The 19,873-nt window shown below is 46.4% G+C and overlaps 1 non-coding gene across 1 annotated transcript; it reads right to left on the reverse strand.

Moving 5' to 3' along the window:
- Positions 1-12,277: 12,277 nt before the first annotated feature.
- Positions 12,278-12,384, reverse strand: LOC133249043 (U6 spliceosomal RNA). The gene has a single exon (XR_009736850.1). It is a non-coding gene; the product is annotated as a U6 spliceosomal RNA (small nuclear RNA).
- Positions 12,385-19,873: the final 7,489 nt, after the last annotated feature.

A 19,873-nucleotide genomic window follows, 5' to 3' on the forward strand; every position in this document is an offset into this window, starting at 1 on the left:
AAGGCTGATGAGACATCTCGAAACCTGCATTCAGGAATCTCCCTGACTCAGAACAGGGCAGCTGGTTTTTAACCACTAAATTCCACTAAATTCCAAACCATAACCGTCTCTTCCTCACTGTAAACGTTGGTTAGTTTGCTGAGTGTTACCACTGCTCGGGGGCCAGGAATCAAGACTGTGACAAATTATTTTAGACACTGGCAGCAGCAGCAGCAAGTCTCTAGAAAGATAGTGTATGGGAAGGCAGTCAAAGAAAGACTGCAGTCCTAGGAGGAACCAAAAAAAAAAAAAAAGGCAACTTCTGGGACTTCCCTTGTGGTCTAGTGGTTAAAAATATGCCTTCCAATGCAGGTGATGCTGGAGAAGGTGATGGCACCCCACTCCAGTACTTTTGCCTGGCAAATCCCATGGACAGAGGAGCCTGGGGGGCTGCAGTCCATGCGGTCACTAGGAATCAGACACAACTGAGTGACTTCACTTTTCACTTTCATGCATTGGAGAAGGAAATGGCAACCCACTCCAGTATTCTTGCCTGGAAGATCCCAGGGACAGCAGAGCATGGTGGGCTGCCATCTATGGGGTCTCACAGAGTCGGACACGACTGAAGTGACTTAGCAGCAGCAGCAGGTGATGCCGGTCTGACCCCTGGTCAGGAAACTAAGATCCTGCATGTCATGGGGCAGCTGAGCCTGCCTGAGCCTGTCTGTCGCAACTAAGACCCAGTGCAGCCAAATAAATAAATCATTAAAAAATTTTTTTTCCAACATGCAGAATTAGAATCTCTGAATACAACACCTTGCTAGGCTTCTCTGATTTTGCGTGCTAAGTCGCTTCAGTTGTGTCCGACTGTTTGTGACCCCATGGACTGTAGACCCCAGACTCCTCTGTCCATGGGATTCTCCAGGCAAGAACACTGGAGTGGGTTATCATTTCCTTCTCCAGGGAATCTTCCTGACCCAGAGATCGAACCTGCGTCTCCTATGTCTCCTGCACTGGCAGGCGGGTTCTTTGCCACTAGCGCCACCTGGGAAGCCCCTCCTTTGTTTTTAGTGACTTCAAACTCAGGATGAAGGAAGGGCTGGTGAGATGAAACCTGGATTCTCCCTCAGTTCCATCTGGGGGGTCACAGGGGTGGTTGGCAGTAATCTGCAGTCACCCATTGTTCAAATAAAGTCCTTGAGGATCCTAGCAAGCCAGCTGAAAGGAGTTTCTAGTTCCTTAGGCTGAAGGAGAGCAGAATGAGGAATTGCCTGGTGGAGGCAGAAGACAGGATGGAAACAGGAAGGATATAAGGAGTCTAGGGACTGGCTTTTTCACTGTTTATGAAGGTCAAGGAGCTCAGTAAAATAGTCTGAGTTCTCTTTAAAGGACCTCAGTGTGTTTTCCCCCCTCTAGCCATACTGACACCGGAGTCTCAGCTTTCCAAGCACACACACACACACACACACACACACACACACACGGGGTATTGGGGGAAGTAGGGGAGAAGCGGAGTGGAGGGAGAGAGAGAGATGAACATAGTAATTGTTTTCTCTGAGATAAGCTCCAAGCTCTGTTCTATTCTAAAGAAAGAACACTGTCTCTCTGTTTTGTTTTGTTTTTTTTCTTTCTTTCTTTTTTCCCTTCACCCTTCATGTTTTGTTCAGGGATGAATACTGAAAGGGAGGGAAAGAAAAGAAAGCTAACATTTTCTGAGGGCCTCGTGTGTGCTGAGCACTTTTTCTCATCTACTATATTTCTTTTCATCTCCATGTTTTCATAAATGAAGAAGCTGCAGGGTCAGAGTATTTCAGTCCTTTCAGGTCTCCCCATTGTAAAACGCAGAAGTGGGATGTGAACTCTGTTCTGACTTTTAAGCCATGACTCTTCCCACACGGAAGGAGAATGAGTCAGGCCCACTGCAGGCCAGGAGCCACTGGGGACCAGAGGAAGCTGTGTGACTTAGAAAAGTGTTCTCAAACTTGCGCACACAGCAGGGTCTCCTGGAGGACTTCTTAAAACCCAGATTGCTGGGCCCATCTCCAGAGATTCTGATCCTGTAGATCTGAGTGGGGCCCGGGAATCTACATGTTCTTATTTAAAAAATGTTTTAGTTGGAGTGGAGTTGATTTTCAGTGTTGTATTTATTTCTCCTGTACAGCAAAGTGATTTAGTTATAGATATGTGTGTGTATATATATATATATATTTTAAATTTACTTACTTGTTATTTTTGGCTGTGCTGGGTCTTCGTTGCTTCCCAGGCTTTTCTCTAGTTGGGAGCACAGGCTCCAGGGCACGTAGGCTTCCGTAGTTGCAGCTCTCCAGCTCTGGAGCACAGGCTTAGTCGTGGTGGGGCATGGGCTTAGTTGCTCTGATGCAGGTGGAATCTTCCTGGACCAGGAATTGAACCCATGTCTCCTGCATTGGCAGGTGGATTCTTTACACGGGACCACCAGGGAAGCCATATTTTTATTTTTTTCATAGTCTTTTCCATTGTGGTATATCATGGCATATTGAATATAGTTCCCTTTGCTGTACAATATGGACTGTAGCCCGCCAGGCTCCTCTGTCCATGGGATTCTCTAGGCAAGAATACTGGGGTGTGTTGCCATTCCCTTCTCCAGGGGATCTTGCTGACCCAGGGATCAAACCTGGCTCTCCTGCATTGCAGGCAGATTCTTTACTGTCTGAGCCACCAGGGAAACCCATAGTAGGACCTTGTGTTTATCTTATAAGAGTTTGCATCTGAATTTCTAAAAGTTGCATCCAGGGCCATACGTTGAGAATCGTTGACTTTGAAGCATCTCCCCATAGGTGGTCTAGTGACAGGGGTCGGAGCACGGCAGCGTCACTTCTGTGCACAGTGGCCAGTGCGTCCCAAGTGGCCCTGGAATAGAATTCTCCACATTCTGAAAGCTGATAGAACCGGGATTTCTTGATTTTAGGTTCCATACGGGTTCGCCCACAGGCTTCCCTGGTGGCGCAGAGGTTAAAGCATCTGCCTGCAATGTGGGAGACCTGGGTTCGATCCCTGGGTTGGGAAGATCCCCTGGAGAAGGAAATGGCAACCCACTCCAGTATTCTTGCCTGGAAAATCCCATGGACGGAGGAGCCTGGTGGGCTACAGTCCATGGGGTAGCAAAGTGTCGGACAGGACTGAGCGACTTCACTCATGGGTTCGCCCACAGGACATTCTCTACTCCATGCAGTTCCAGGATTCTGTACCTGTGAATTTGTCTCCTTGCTAAAATGTACTTGTGACCCCAGAGTCGCAGCACGCTGGCAGGGCTTCTGAGGATGTTTGCAGATGCACACAAGTGCTGCCCGAACACGTGCGTGTTCCCAGTTGCAGTGGGGGGTGGGTGGGGGCGATGCTCACCTTCTCGGTTCAGCCTCTTCTGGAGACAAGTGTCCTACTCCATGTCTACTTGGTGCCATGTTTTCATAGTTATATAGTTGTCGTTCATGTTTCTGCTGTTGAGAATGGGTGTCATGGTAAAGTGCTGCCTGGTGTTCTCAAGTGCAGAAGGGCTGGGCCAGGCCTCTCAGAGAAAATCTGTGTACCTGGTAAACACCAGTTGTGTGCTGTGGGCCCTAGGTTCAGTGTTAATGACCCAACAACACATGTCTAAGAAGATGTCTTTAAACAGAAATACACATAGATGGTCATTTGACAGAAATGCCGTGGCAAGAGACTTGCAGGCCCCTCACCTGGAGCAACTTCACAGAGCACGCTGACTCCAGGAACTGCAGATTTACTATGTATCTGAGAAATCCGAGGGGTAGGGGGCCACGAAAGTTAATTAGAAAAGGAGAAAAACTTAACTTTTGACTCAGAGACTACATAAGGCTTTGTGTGTGTGTGTGTGTGTGTGTGTGTGTGTGTGTGTTAGTTGCTCAGCCATGTCTGACTCTTTGCAACCCTCCAGATCCTGTGGAGCTCACCAGGCTCCTCTGTCCTTGGGAGTTTACAGGCAAGAACACTGGAGTGGGTTGCTGTCCTCCAGGGGATCGTCCTGACCCAGGGATTGAACCCAGATCTCCTGCATTGCAAGCAGATTCTTTACCATCTGAGCCAGGCAGATGCAAATACACATATATAAAGTATGCAAAACTATGTCGTTCCTCTAGTTACTGCATGTGCAGAATATAGGAAAATATTAGTGATGACGGCTGATGTAACTGCGCAGCCTTTCCCTGCAGACGATGTTTTGTGTTGAACGAGTGGTCTGATGTCCCCACCTCCTCAGCTCTCTTTGGAGAGCGGTCAGAACCGGCTGTACTAAGGCCAGGCTTCTCACATTCCATACCCGGGCCTCCGAGGAGGAAGGGCAGGGGCCTCGCAGCTGCTGTTTATCCCACTCTCGTTTGCAGCCGGAGGACAATGGACCTGCTGGTGGAGGGAGGAGAGGAGCGCTCCATTGTTGGTGCGGTGGAAAGCGGGGCTCTGGGCGTGGGGATCTCTGCGTGCTCCTCTCCTCCCATCCCGAGTTCTCTCAGGAGCTCAGCCGCTTTTCAGAGATGTGCTGTCATGCTGGGAAGTCAGGGGAGAAATCTGCTGTCAGTGCAATGCTGAACCACACAGGCGCTAGGGACACAGTCTAGAACTCGGAGCACACTTAGCCCAGAGGAGCCCCTCTTGCAGGCCTGGGTGGGCTCACTGTGCAGGGGTGAGGCGTCTGCAAGGAGAGGCCCTACTCATGTGGATGGGATAGAGCAGGACTCCATCGAGTCAGGACAATGAAAGGTCATCTGTCAGTTCAGTGTATGTGAGCGCTCTCACTTCTTCCTTTTATTTTGTTTGTGTTCTATCTTGAAGGGCTTGTAACTTTTATACACATTGTCCATTTCTGATCCATCCCAGCAGCAAGACTGACTGCGCTCCTGGCTGTTCCCTTACTCCCACCTTTAGGGGCATCTGATGGCCAGTGTGAAAGGGGCTGCACGTCACGCTCCCGGGTTTCACTCCCATGTGCTCATTTTGCCTGGAGCCCCTACTTGACAGAATGATGTCTTAGTCTCTTCTTTTGTGCATTGATCTTCTCGTCCCACCTCTCCCTGACCTGCTGCACGGCATCATCCAAGTCCTACTACAACTTGTAATAGATGTGCCTACAAAGGTGGTCCCCCACTATGGATCCGTAGGGGTTGGGACTTGCAAAGCCAGGAGGAAGAAAGAGAAAAGTAGTGGTGTCACTGGAAAGAGGAGAGGGAGCCGGAGTAAGAAGAGATTTTGCTACAAGATCCCAGAAATATTCAGAGAACCAGCTCCCAGCTCATGTTTCCAAATTGTTTTGTTTGTTGCCCTTTGATTTTAAAGTTCAATCGGACACTGTCTTCCCAGCCATTTGTGTTATTTTCTCTGAGTGTCTCATTTCTTACCTCTGGGCTCCCTTGCTCATCTTTCATTGTTCATTTTATCCTCACTCTCTGAATCCTCACCCTCCTAGTTTCCCCGCTGCTTCCACAGGTGCTAGAACCCCATCTTCACTCAAAGCATCTGTGGTGACAGTTACACATACGGAGCTGGTTATGGGTGTGATGCGACGGTGAATGCCTATATGAGGCTGATTCTAGCATGACCCCTGTCATAGGAGGAAGCTGGAGCACAGGGGGGTCAGTAACCTCACCAAGGTCACCGAGCTGAGGAAGACAAAGCCGAGGGTTCCTACCTAGCTGCTCTGTGCTCGTCACCAACCCACACAGACCCTCTTCCAGCAAATGACCTGCTTTGTACTAACATGGCCACATTTTTAAAAAATTTATTGTACTGAAGTATAGTTGATTTACAATGTATCAATTTTTTCTGTACAGCAAAATGATTCAGTTATACATATATATTCTTTCTCTTTCATATTCTTTCCCATTATGGTTTATCACCGGATGTTGAATATGATTCCCTGTGCTATACAGTAGGATCTTGTTGTTTTTCCATTTTGTATGTAATAGTTTGCACCTGGTAATCCCAAATTCCCAATCCATCCTTCCCCCAACCCCTACCCCCACCCCCTGCTTGGCAATCACAAGTTTGCTGTCTGTATCTGTGAATCTCTTTCATTGTTGTAGTGTCTGACTCTTTGTGACCCCCATGGACTGCAGCATGTCAGGCTCCTCTGTCTTCCACTATCTCCTGGAGTTTGCTCAAACTCATGTCCATTGAGTCAGGGATGCTGTCTAACCATCTCATCCTCTTTCGCCCCCTTCTCCTTTTGCCTTCAGTCTTTCCCAGCATCAGCGTCTTTTCCAATGAGTCGGCTCTTTGCATGAGGTGGCCGCAATATTGGAGCTTCAGCTTCAGCATCAGTCCTTTCCCCCGGCTTGGCACTCACACACCCACGCTGTGTCTGGGAGTCTGTGCCATAGACAAGTTCATTTGCGTCATGTTTTAGATTCCACATATAAGTGATATCATATGGTAGCCTGGCCACCTTCTCGTTGGTGTTTGTGGTCAGCAGTCTTTCTCAGAAACTACTACAGTGGACATGGTGATCTGCCACACAGACTCCCCTTCAAGGATGGAGATGTGGCCCCAGCTTCTGGCTTCAGAACCCATCTCAGCTGCAGAGGGTCCCCAAGCTCAAGGTCATGTTCGTTCCAAGACAGCCCACATCCAGTGACCAAGGAGGGTGTGTAGACTGCTGTTCTGGCCCAGCACAGAATTATGTGACAAGACCTTTTGGTTCCTGAGTGTCCTGCTGGGCTGGGCAAGACTGCCATCAACGCCTGCATGGCAGCTCAACTCCTCCTTCTGCTCAATCCTGCTTCCTCCTCCACTATGGACCCCAGAGGCATTCTCCAATAAACTGAGACTGTTACCGTGGGCCTCGGGCACTTGGAGAAGAGTACCATCTTCACTCTGTAGCCTAAATTAAAGGAAAGGGACAGATCTAAGGAAAAGCCAAGGCCAAAGAAAATATTGATGATGAGTTTTAAAGATGCCCGACTTATCACCTTGTATCACTTTAATCCAGTCTTCTCCACTGATCATTTCTGGGTGATTTTGTTATCCTCTGAAACTTTTATGTAACAGTATGGCAGTTCCTCAAAAAAATTAAAAATAGAATTACCTTATGATCCAGCAATCCTGCTTCTGGGTATGTACCCGAAGGAAGTGAAAAATATTTAATACACCCGTGTTCACCGCAGCATGATTCACTGTAGCCAAAAGGTGGAAGCAACCCCAAATCCATCAGCAGATGAATAGGTAAGCAAAATGTGGTGTATGCGCATGCTGGAGTATTATTCAGCATTCAAAAGGAAGGAGACTCTGACACATGCTGCAACATGGATGGACTGTGAGAGTATTATGTCAAGTGAAATAGGCCAGACACAGAAAGACAACTATTGTATGATTGCCCTCAAATGAGGAAAACCAGTCAGATTCACTGAGACCGAAAGAAGAATGGTGGTGCCAGGGGCTGGGTGGGGGGAGGATAGTTGCTATTTAATGGGGGCAGAGCTTCAGTTTTACAAGACGCAGAGGGTTCTGGGGTTTGGTTGCACAATAGTGTGAATATACTTGATACTACTCAACTGCACACTTAAAGATGCTTAAGATGGCAGATTTTACGTTTGGTCTATTTTACCGCAATTGAAAAAAAAAAAAAAACTTTCATGTGGCAAGATGTCAAAATTAAATTTCAGCAAAGGAGCATTTTAGAGAGCATGTCTCAGACTTTTTCCTGTGTACACAGTTCTCTGAAAATGGTCACGATCTGAGATCCTGCCTGGCGTAAGCCTTTGAAGGAGAGAGGTGAATCCCCCCACAGGATACGGCCGGAGAAAGACAAAGCCCTGAAGAATCACGGAAAAGAACAAGCAGGAAGTTCTCAGGGGAAACGGTGCCAAGTGCAGGAGGGCCTGCCACAGGGTTGGCCGTGCCGTGGCTGCAGGACAGGCGCTTCTGGTGTCCAGCGAAGACGATCTGAAGGCAGGAATAGAGTGGGAAGAGCACCTGGGTTCCTGGCTGCACTCCCCGTGGAGCAGGGGATGCACCACGGTCAAAGGAAATGGTCAGGAAGAGTCATTGTCCGTGCCCCTTGGAGGAGGGCAGTCACAACAGCAGGTGCTAAACAGGAAGAAGCAAAGCAATGGTTTTGAAGTCCATTCAGCACCTAGAAGGGCTCAAAGACTGAGGTTCCAAGGGCAGAGGTGACAGGAGGGTGGAGGGGGGATGAATGGAGAGGTTGGGACTGACATAGATACTCTACTATGTGTAAAATAGGTAACTAACGAGAACCTTATTGGTTAACAGGAGTTGGTGATGGACAAGGAAGCCTGGCATGCTGCAGTCCATGGGGTCGCAGAGTTGGACCTGACTGAGTGACTCAAAATTCTCCAAGCCAGGCTTCAGCAATATGTGAACCATGAACTTGCAGATGTTCAAGCTGGTTTGAGAAAAGGCAGAGGAGCCAGAGATCAAATTGTCAACATCCACTGGATCATCGAAAAAGCAAGAGAGTTGCAGAAAAACATCTATTTCTGCTTTATTGACTATGCCAAAGCCTTTGACTGTGTGGCTCACAATAAACTGTGGAAAATTCTGAAAGAGATGGGAATACCAGACCACCTGCTCTGCCTCTTGAGAAACCTGTATGCAGGTCAGGAAGCAACAGTTAGAACTGGACATGGAACAACAGACTAGTTCCAAATAGGAAAAGGAGTACATCAAGGCTGTATATTGTCACCCTGCTTATTTAACTTCTATGCAGAGTACATCATGAGAAATGCTGGCCTGGAAGAAGCACAGGCTGGACTCAAGATTTCCAGGAGAAATATCACTAACCTCAGATATGCAGATGACACCACCCTTATGGCAGAAAGTGAAGAAGAACTAAAGAGCCTTTTGATGAAAGTGAAAGAGGAGAGTGAAAAATTGGCTTAAAGCTCAACATTCAGAAAACAAAGATCATGGCATTCAGTCCCATCACTTCAGGCAAATAGATGGGGAAACAGTGGAACAGTGTCAGACTTTATTTTTTGGGGCTCCAAAATCACTGCAGATGGTGACTGCAGCCATGAAATTAAAAGACGCTTACTCCTTGGAAGGAAAGTTATGACCAACCTAGACAGCATATTAAAAAGCAGAGACATTACTTTGCCAACAAAGGTCCATCTAGTCAAGGCTATGGTTTTTCCAGTAGTCATGTATGGATGTGAGAGTTGGACTATAAAGAAAGCTGAGCACCGAAGAATGGATGCTTTTGAACTGTGGTGTTGGAGAAGACACATTGAGAGTCCCTTGGACTGCAAGGAGATCCAACCAGTCCATCCTAAAGGAGATCAGTCCTGGGTGTTCATTGGAAGGACTGGTGTTGAAGCTGAAACTCCAATACTTTGGCCACCTGATGCAAAGAGCTGATTCATTTGAAAAGACCCTGATGTTGGGGAAAATTGAGGGCAGGAGGAGAAGGGGACGACAGAGGATGAGATGGTTGGATGGCATCACCGACTCAATGGACATGAGTTTGGGTAGGCTCCAGGAGTTGGTAATGGTCATTACCATTGGTAAGAGTCAGACACGACTGAGCGACTGAACTGAACTAAATGAGAACCTGCTGTACAGCACAGGGAGCTCTACTCGGTGCTCTGTGGTGACCTAAATGGACTTAGTGTTATTTGCTCAGTCGTGTCTAACTCTTTGCGACTCCATGGACTGTAGCCCACCAGGCTCCTCTGTCCATGGAGTTCTCCAGGCAAGAATACTGGAGTGGGTTGCCAGTTCCTTCTCCAAGGGATCTTCCCAACCCAGGGATTGAACCAGGTCTCCTGGGGCTCCTTCATTGCAGGCAGATTCTTTGCCATCTGAGCCAGGGAAGCCTGACCTAAATGGGACGAAAATCCAAAAGACAAGGGAAATATGTATACATATAGCTGATTCATTTTGCTGCACAGCAAAAAACAATAACATTGTAAAGCAACCATACGCCAATAAAATTAGTAAAAGCAAACAAAATGATACAAATAAAATGATACAAAAATAAACAAATAAAAGCAGAGATGACAGAGCAGGATGGGTAGTCAAGTATCAGATTGAGGATTCTAGCTGCCTGCGGTAGAAGCTGAAAAGACACCTGGATGGTACGTCTGAGTGTCTCCTGAATCAGGCGGTGAGCTGGCCTGGGCCTTGGCTCATTACAACCAAAGAGCAGCCAAACAAGGAGGTCAAGAGGGGAGCTCAACCTTGAAGGAGTTGGATTTCAGAGTAACCGGAGCCAACCATCCAGCCTGAAGCTGCTTTTTTCAAAGTGTCGTCACCACCAGGCACCAACAGCAGCTGCAGATGCCCCCACTCGACACACAGGTGTGTGCTCATCACACACCTGTCCTGCTCATCACGTCACCTTATCACGTATTCCAGAGGCCTGTAAAAAATTGCTTTATTAAAGATGTTATCTGGGTGCCCTGGATGTTACTGAAGGGGTTCCTTTGAAGGGCTTTTAACATTATTCTCTTCCTTCCGTCCTTCCTTCTTTCCTTTCTTTTGGCACTGTTTTCTGTTTTTTTAATTGTGACAAAATACATAAAACATAAAATTTGCCATTTTAGTCATTAAAAAATATATATTTATTTATTTGGCTGCACTGTGTCTTAATTGAAGCATGCAGAATCTTACCTGCAGCGTGTAGAATCTAATTCCCAGACCACGAATTGAACCTGGGGACCCTGCATTGGGAGCACAGAGTCTTAGCCATTGGACCACCAGGGAAGTCCCCGTTTTAACCATTTTTAAGTACGTAATTCAGTGACATTAATTACCTTCAGCATGTTCTACAACCATCACCAATATCTATTTCCAAAACTTTTTTGTGACCCAGCATGGACACTCTGTACCCACTAAGCAGTAACCACCTCCCTCCCTCCCCAGACCTTGGTATAACCTCTGGTCTACTTTCCGTCTCTAGGAATGTGTCTACTTCAAGTAACTTATACAAGCACATTCATTCTTTTGCTTCTGGCTTAGTTTACATAGTCAACTTCTTCAAGGTTCATCCTTGTTGTTGCCAGCACCAGGATCTCCTTCCTATTTAGGACTGAATAATATTCCTGTGTTGGAGAAGGAAATGGCACCCCACTCCAGTATTCTTGCCTGGAAAATGCCATGGACGGAGAAGCCTGGTAGGCTGCAGTCCATGGAGTCGCTAAGAGTCGGACACGACTGAGCGACTTCACTTTCACTTTTCACTTTCATGCACTGGAGAAGGAAATGGCAACCCACTCCAGTGTTCTTGCCTGGAGAATCCCAGGGACGGGGGAGCCTGGTGGGCTGCCGTCTATGGGGTCGCACAGAGTCGGACACGACTGACGAGACTTGGCAGCAGCAGCAATATTCCTGTGTATGGATGGACCACGTTTTGTTTCTCCATCCGTCTGTGGAGCTCCTTTTGACTATGGTGAGTGATGCTGCCATGAACATGGGTGCAACATATCTGTCTGAGTTCCTGCTTTCAATTCCTTTGGGTGTATACCCAGAAGTGGAATGACTGGATCATATGGTCGTACTATGTTTAGCTTTTGAGGAACTGTCAGACTGTTTTCCATGAGGGCTGCACTATTTTACATTCCCATCAGCAATGCACAAGTGTTTGAATTTCTCCACGTCCTTACCAACATTTGTTACTTTCGTTTTTTAAAAGAATACGTTACGTATAATAACCATTCCAGTGGCTGTGAAGTGATATCTGATTGTGGTCTTGATTTGTTTTTCCCTAATGACTAGTGATTTGATCATCTTTTTATGTGCTTACTAGTCATCTGAGTATATACTTTGGAGAAATATCTATTCAAGCCTTCTGCTCATTTTTATATTGAGTGGTATTTTTTTGTTTGTTTGTTATTGAATTGTAGTCATTCTTTATATCTTCTGGATACTGATTCCTTATCTGATATATGATGTGAAAATATCTCCCCCACCCCATGTTTTTTTAAATGTTTGTTTGTTTGGCTGCACTGGATCTTAGTTGCGGTAAGTGAAATCTTTAGTAGGGCCATGAGACTCCTAGTTGCAGCATATGGAATATAGTTCTGTGACCAGGGTTCAAAGCCGGGGCCCCTGCACTGGGAGCTCAGACTCTTAGCTACTGGACCCCCCAGGGAAGTCCTTCCCCCCATTCTGTAGTCTGTCTTTTCATTCTCTTGATAGTATTCTTGGATGCACAAATGTTCCTTTGTTTGTTTGTTTCTGAAAAATAACTTTTATTCTGAATCAGTGATAAGCTACGTATTCATCTGCCACTATTTCAAGTCACAGTTATATTCACATCTGTCCTTTGAAACACTGAACCGTTTTTTCTACCAAAAATACGAAACGCTTCACGAATTTGCCTGTCATCCTTGCGCAGGGGTCATGCTAATCTTCTCTATATCGTTCCAATTTTAGTACATGTGCCGCTGAAGCGAGCACGCACAAATGTCCTTAATTTTGATCAAATCCAATTTATTAACTTCTTCTGTTGCTTCTGCTTTTGTTGTCAGGTGCCAAGTCACTGTCAGATCCCACGTCATGAGAACGTCCCCTATGTTTTCCTCTAAGAGGTTTACAGTTTCAGCACTTATGTTTAGGTCTTCCATCTATTTTGAGTTAGTTTTGTGTATGGAGTAAGGAAAGGAGCCAATTTCAGGCATGTGACTATTTAGACTTCCCAGCACCATTTGTTGGAAAGACTATCCTTCCCATTTCTTATTTTCTTTTATGTTTACATATTTTTAAGTTCCCTGCTAAGGGTAAGGAAAGTGGGGATTACTTAAACTGTAAGCAGTCGATGAGCAAAATATATTACATTTAGGTAAATACAATATTGAAACCAGATAACCCTTCTGTGGATCTGTGTTAATATTACAGATCTAAGTCTCACCTCTTCCATGATGCCCTACTTCTTCATCCTGAAACAATTTCGTCCTGTATCAGACTCTTAGCTTTCATGGCCTATATTTTTTTGCGTGAATTTTTATTTTTAAAAAAGTAGTCATTATGATTATTATTTTAATGTTTTATCTAGTTACTTACTTATTTGGCTGCACCAGGTCTTTGCTGCAGTTTGTGAGATCTCTTTTTAGTTGCAGCATGTGGATCTAGTTCCCCGACCAGGGGTTGAACCTGGGCCCCCTGCACTGGGAGTGTGGAGTCTTAGCCACTGGACCCCTGGGCAAGTCCCTTGTGTGGATTTTTAAATTGAAACGTATTTGACATTAGCAGTGTGTAAAGTTAAAGTGTTTTAATTTTTAAAAAATTATCAATTGGCACTTTTTACTCCAGGGCCCCAGTTATTTTTCTCACAAACTATAGAAGTTTATTTTTCACAGTGTTTGATGAGGACTCACTTCCTAGACTACATCTTCTCTGTAGCTGGCAGACTGATGCTGGCAGGAAACCTTAGCTCCTCTTTGGTTTTCTCTGTAAGGATTCTCAAGTGTCCTCACGATGTGGTACCCAACTGTCCCCAGAGGAGCGATCTAGGAGACCAAGGAAGAGGCTCCCATGATCTCTTGGACAGCTCATTATGATTCACTGAATGTCAGGCTAAGGATCCACGTTAGGCATGACTTTACACTACAGCCTACCAGGCTCCTCCATCCATGGGATTTTTCCAGGCAAGAGTACTGGAGTGGGGTGCCATTGCCTTCTCCAAGGATCTATGTTAGGCATGACTTTACACTGCAGCCCACCAGGCTCCTCCGTCCATGGATTCTCCAGGCAAGAGTACTGGAGTGGGGTGCCATTGCCTTCTCCAAGGATCTATGTTAGGCATGACTTTACACTACAGCCTACCAGGCTCCTCCGTCCATGGATTCTCCAGGCAAGAGTACTGGAGTGGGGTGCCATTGCCTTCTCCAAGGATCTATGTTAGGCATGACTTTACACTGCAGCCCACCAGGCTCCTCCGTCCATGGATTCTCCAGGCAAGAGTACTGGAATGGGATGCCATCGCCTTCTCCGTACATGCATCCAGTGTCCTCTAATGCAAGGTCAGGCTGAGAAGTCTCGCCGTCTGACGTCTGCAAGATGGAGGCCCCGGAGAGCTGGTGCAACAGCTCCATCCAAATCTGAGGTCCCAAGAACCAGGGGGGCCAATGGTGTGAGTCCTGTGGAGAAGCCACTGGCTCTTCTTGGGCACAGTTCTCGGGGACTGAGATTGGGGATACCCACAGAATCCCCTCGGTGCTCAGGCACACACTGCCTGGGAGTGCAGGTGAGTCGGTGCCCCATGGGGCGAACCTTGACCCATGGGATCAGGAAGCAGTCCTTCCTGAGCGAAGGGGGTGGATGATTCTGAGGCCCTTCAGCACGGCTCCTTGGAAAGTGCTAAGGACACGCAGCCTCAGTTCCCTACAACAGTCTTCCCCAAAATACACCTTTGTTTTGGTTTTCCTCCTTTCCTGTCTCACTGTCCCCAGTTCCTGCCCACCTACCCCCACCCCCTACCACCAACGCTTCTACTCAGACTTTGGTCTCAATCCTTGCTTTCCAGGAAGAACACAGGCTAACACAGTAGCCCTAGTCTTCTGATAGGTCTTCTTCTTCTTCTTTTTTTTTTTTTAAAATCAGAAACAAATGATTTCTTGTAAGCAGTGATACAAGACAAAAGGAAAGTAAATGTTAAGAGTCAGCAAGGAAGGGTATGGCTCTGTGATCAAGATAGAAATACTTGGTTTCTGTATCAGGCTCAGCAAAGGCGATAGCCTGAAAATAGCCGCTCTTATGGAATCAGCTGTTCTGAAGTCACGGTCAGTTGACCGGAAGCTGTAATTTCCCTGGTCTGTCCTTACAGCGCCTCCGCCCAGGGCATCGTTCTGTGCAGAGGCCGCCGGTGTGATAACTCCGCCTGTGTAACTGGGTTACATGCCAGCCTTTTGGTTTTCTAATTAAAGGTTTATTTCCTTATTTATTTCTTACTTGGTGGCCGCGCCATGTGGCATGCAGGATCTTAGTTCCTTGACCAAGGATCGAACCCATGCCCCTGCGCTGGAAGTTTGGAGTCCTAACCACTGGACTTCCAGGGCAGTCCCATTCCTTATTTGTTTTTAAAATGTACAATTTAGTGGTTTTTCAGTATATTCACAAAGTTGTACAATCGTCTCCACCATCTAACTCCCAAATCTTCTCATCTCTCCAAACAGAAACCCGTGTCCATAACCCATCCTCTCAGATCCCCACCAACCACTAGTCCACTCTCTGTCTCATAAATTGGCCCATTCTGGACACCTACTATTAATGGAACCGTACGTGACCTTTTGTGTCTGGATTCTCTCACTTAGCCTAATGGTTTCAGGGTTCATCTACGTCATAGCCTGGGTCAGTACTTCTGAGTTCTTACTTCCTGACACCAGCCAATTCTTTGCCACCAGCTGGTTGCCCAACAATTTTATTCAGTTATTGCACTAACTCCTGGAGTTAGCTCAGACACCACAGATGAAGTACTCAGTCCCACAAGACTGCCCCCACATGAGAAACAAGCTGCACATTTCTGCCCAGGCAGCTGCAAATTCAGAGGGTCCTATGACCCCTTCCCCCATTTAAGTTTGATACCTCACTGGGATGACTCCAGCTCGCAAATCGGGAGACCGCTTGACATACTAGTTTGTTGTCGGCACAGACATGGAAGAAGTGCAGGCGGTGAAGTGTGGTGAGGCCTCTCAGGGCACACCCTCTGCCAGCACTTTGATGTCTCCGTCAACCCAGAAGCTCTCTGAACCCCATTATTTAGGGGGTTTGGGGGAGTTGATGATGCGATTGATTCAATCATTAGCCGTCGGTCATTGAACTCAGTCTCCTGCCCTTCTTCCCTTCTTGATGTTGGGCATGGACCTGAAAGCTGCAACCCTCTCACCATAGCTTGCTCTTTCCTGCTGCCAGCTCCCATCCTGAAGCCACCTAAGAGCCGCCAAGAGTCAGCTCATTAGCATAGACCCAAATGTGATTGAAAGGTGATGGTTATCAGTAACAGAAGACTCTCCTATCACTTAGGAAATCCCAGGACTTTAGGAGCTCCATGCCAGGAATCAGGGACAGGGACCAGACATATATTTACTATTGTTCCATAATACTTTATTCCTTGTTATGGCTGAATAGTATTCCATTTGTTTATCCATTCCTCAGTTGAGGGACATTTGGTTTGTTTCTACCTTTTGGCTATTGCAAATAGGGATGGCAGAGCCTGGTGGGCTGCTGTCTATGGGGTTGCACAGAGTTGGACATGACTGAAGCAACTTAGCAGCAGCAGCAGCAGAACAGAACATTTATATGTAAGTTTTATGTTTTCTTTTCTCTTGGGTAAATACCTAGGAATAGAATGGTAACTCCCATGTTTAACTTTTTTAGGAACTGCCAAGCGGTTTCCCAAACACTTGTATTTTTTTTTTTTAATAACTCTCTATATACATTATTTTGGGCTTTCCCAGTGGCTTAGCAGTAAAGAATCTGTCTGCAATGCAGGACATGAAGGAGATGAGGGTTCGATCCCCAGTTGGGAAGATCTTCTGGAGAAGGAAATAGCAACCCGCTGCAGTATTCTTTCCTGGGAAATCCCATGGACAGAGGAGCCAGCGGGCTACGGGCCCCAAAAGAGTCTGAAGTGACTGAACACACACTATTTAGGCTTTATCTCCCCATGAACCTTATAAACTCTCTGAAAGAAGGATCAGTGTTTTCCACTCTCCTGAAAGCACCACAGTTTTTCTCCTAGGGCCTTACACATCAGTATTTGTGTGTGATCACTTACTAGGACAGTGTGCCCTTCACCTTGGTTACTGTTGTTGTGGACTCGCTCAGTTGTGTCTGAGTCTTTGCGACCCCCTGGACTGCAGCACACCAGGCTCGCCTGTCCTTCACCATCTCCCGGAGCTTGCTGAGATTCAGGAGCAACATCAGTCTTACTATCAGCGGGTTGGTGGATGTACACACGGCTTTCTTTGCTTCCTTGCTCTCCTTGCTGGAGGTTGCAGGCAACGGTTGGTGTGTGTATGTTGTAGAAACAGTCAGAGTGTGGTGATGGTATTTGGGTGGTGGCTAAGAGGGAGTGGGCTTCCCTTGTAGCTCAGTCAGTAAAGAATCTGCCTGCAGTACAGGAGACCTGGGTTTGATCCCTGGGTTGGGAAGATCCCCTGGAGAAGTAAATGTCAGCCCACTCCAGTATCCTTGCCTGGAAAATCCCATGGACAGAGAAGCCTGGTAGGCTGCAGTCCACGGGGTCGCAAAGAGTCGGGTATGACTGAGCGACTAACACTTACTTAAGAGGGAGTGGGATTAGAAGGAGTGGCTTCTTCAGTTCACGTGCTTGTTCAGACCCCGGAAAATGTTGATCAGTTCTCACTCAAAGTGATGTGTCCACTCACGTGAAATATGTGTACTTTGAGGGGATCTATTTATGTTCCACTGGGAGTCATCCTTTCCTGTCAGGAATCTCACCTGCTGCTTTGTCTGTTTGGTCAGATTCCTGGCATATTTTTGTTTCCTGTTGTTTAGTAAAGGTGCTTTTTCTGGGATGTACCAAACCTGGTGATTTTTTTTTTTTTTTGAAGATTTTTTTTTTTTTCCTTTTGATTCAATATATTGAGAAAGAAATGGGAAGGTCAGATCCATTCTAGGAGTGCTTCGGGTTGTGTGTTAAATAGCCATTCATTTTGAAACACAAGGACAGGATTGTAATAAAAGGACATGGAAAACAAAAACCCAACAACAAAACAAACGACAAAAACTGAAGTGATGCGTCCAGTTTCTACTGTGCTCACGTTTGTCAGTATTTTCCCTGTACCATCAGCTCATCTCAGCTCTCCATTCACGCACATCTCAGAGCCTCAGCCCAGGCGTTAATCAGGCAGGACTCTTTCATTGGCACGTGACAAAAAAACCAACTTCAGCTTCCTCGTGAGAAAAGACAAAAGCAGAGGAGCAGTTTCTTGGCTGTAGGTCTGAGTTATCATCTTCAGCGAAGCTGGGTCCATCGCTGTCAGAAGGATTGCTCGTGTCCACTGTCCCCCTGAGTCTGTGGGCTCTGTTTTCTTCTGTCTTGACTTTATTCTCAGAAAGATTCTTTCCCTGGCAGCACGTCGTCCCCCGGAAGCTCCCTCTGCCGCTCACTGTGTCTTTGACATAAATCCTGGGAAACGAGGCAGCAACCAGGAGCTCGGCTGGTCAGAAGAGCCCATGGAACTCACACTCCTCGTCCCACCACCCACCTGAGAGGGGAACGGGAGTGAATGGAGGAAAGAAAGAGGGGGCAGGGAAGAAATGACGAGAACCAGCGGCCTTTACTTGGCAACCAAGCCAACATCTTGGAAACCACCGTCTCAAGAGAAACGTGGCTCCTTGTTGACCTTCTCACTGCGTTAGAGACAGGAGGCTCCGTGTGCCAGGCCCGCTTTGGCAGGGGCGGGCAGGACACTGGAGCTCCAGGGAGAAGGACAGCTGGTTGCTGGTGAGGCTGGAGGAAGGCTGGGAGCAACTCCTTTGTCGCTGGGAACCCGAGCCTCTTGGGAGCTGTCACACGAGGATGGCCTTGGCTGGGGATGCGCATAAACCGGCCAAGTTCACAGTAGGCCTCCCTCAGCCTGGACAACCTTTGAGAGAGGCGTGTCTCTTAAATTTGCAGAAATGAGCTGCAGCAGAGGGGAGAACCAACATTTCTCATGGTTGCAATGTGCAGACTGTGTCAAAACGTGTTGCTGCATCTATGTTGCGCTAACCTTGAGAAAGCAAGGCTCAGCTCAGCCATGAACAGAAGACGTAATTTTGGGGTTGAGAACTTAAGGAGTTCCAGAATGGCTCCTCCAGATAAATTTATCTTTGCTAGTCATTGTGTACTCCACTGCGTTTTTTACTGTTTTTATTTGAGTGGAAATACACATTTTCCTGGTCATTAAAAGAATAAGATGTACAAGGTTCACAATTCAAGCAGTACAGAAGGATAAGCAATGCTAAGCAATGATATGGACATGGAGAGCCTCCATTATACAAACATGTACGGTCTTGCTCATTCATCTACACATTTGGTGTTTAGTTTAATAGCTAAGTCATGTCTGGCTCTTTAACTTAATAGCCCACCAGGCTCCTCTGTCCATGGGATTTCTCAGGCAAGAATACTGGAGTGGGTTGCCATCTCCTTCTCCCGGGGATCTTCCTGACCCAGGGCTCAAACCCATGTCTCCTGTGTTGTAGGTGGATTCTTTACTGCTGAGCCACTGAACGCTATTCCAATGAAAATGCTTTCAGAACTTTTTTTACAGCGAAGGTGTACAGAGAAGGTGATGCCAAAGTAAATGCTGAAAAGTAAAGGCGCAAAAATTGTAATAAAATTCTGAAAAGAAAAATAGGGTAAAATTAGCCCTAGAAGATTGAAATATATTATAAAATTACCATTATTAAAAGTTTGCCAGTGACACAGGTATAGACCGATTAGTGGTATAAACTAGCTATTCATAAATAGATACAAACATACATGTGGGCTGTATGTGTTTAAGATAAAGGTAGATATTTACATCTAAAGATAGAATTTCAGGATTGGGGTGTGGGGAGATTACTAATAAATGGAATTGAAGCATTTAACATACTATCTAGAAAAACAATGCCTCCCGCATTGCAGGCAGACGCTTTAACCTCTGAGCCCCAGGGAAGCCCTAGAAAAACAAAACTGGATCCATACCTCATTCCTCATATACCAAAACAAATTCCAGATGTGTCAAATGTGTTAGTGTTAAATTGCTTCAGTCGTGTCCGACTCTTTGCAACCCTGTGGACTATAGCTTGCCAGGGTCCTCTGTCCATGGGATTCTCCAGGCAAGAATACTGGAGTGGGTTGCCATTTCCTCCTTCAAATACTTAGATGCTAAAGTATCAAATACTTAGATGCTAAAAATAAAACTGTAAAAGTAAAACATTGGGAGAATTTAAGAAAATA

Source organism: Bos javanicus, chromosome 5 (assembly GCF_032452875.1).
Source record: "Bos javanicus breed banteng chromosome 5, ARS-OSU_banteng_1.0, whole genome shotgun sequence".
Taxonomy (NCBI): Eukaryota; Metazoa; Chordata; class Mammalia; order Artiodactyla; family Bovidae; genus Bos; species Bos javanicus.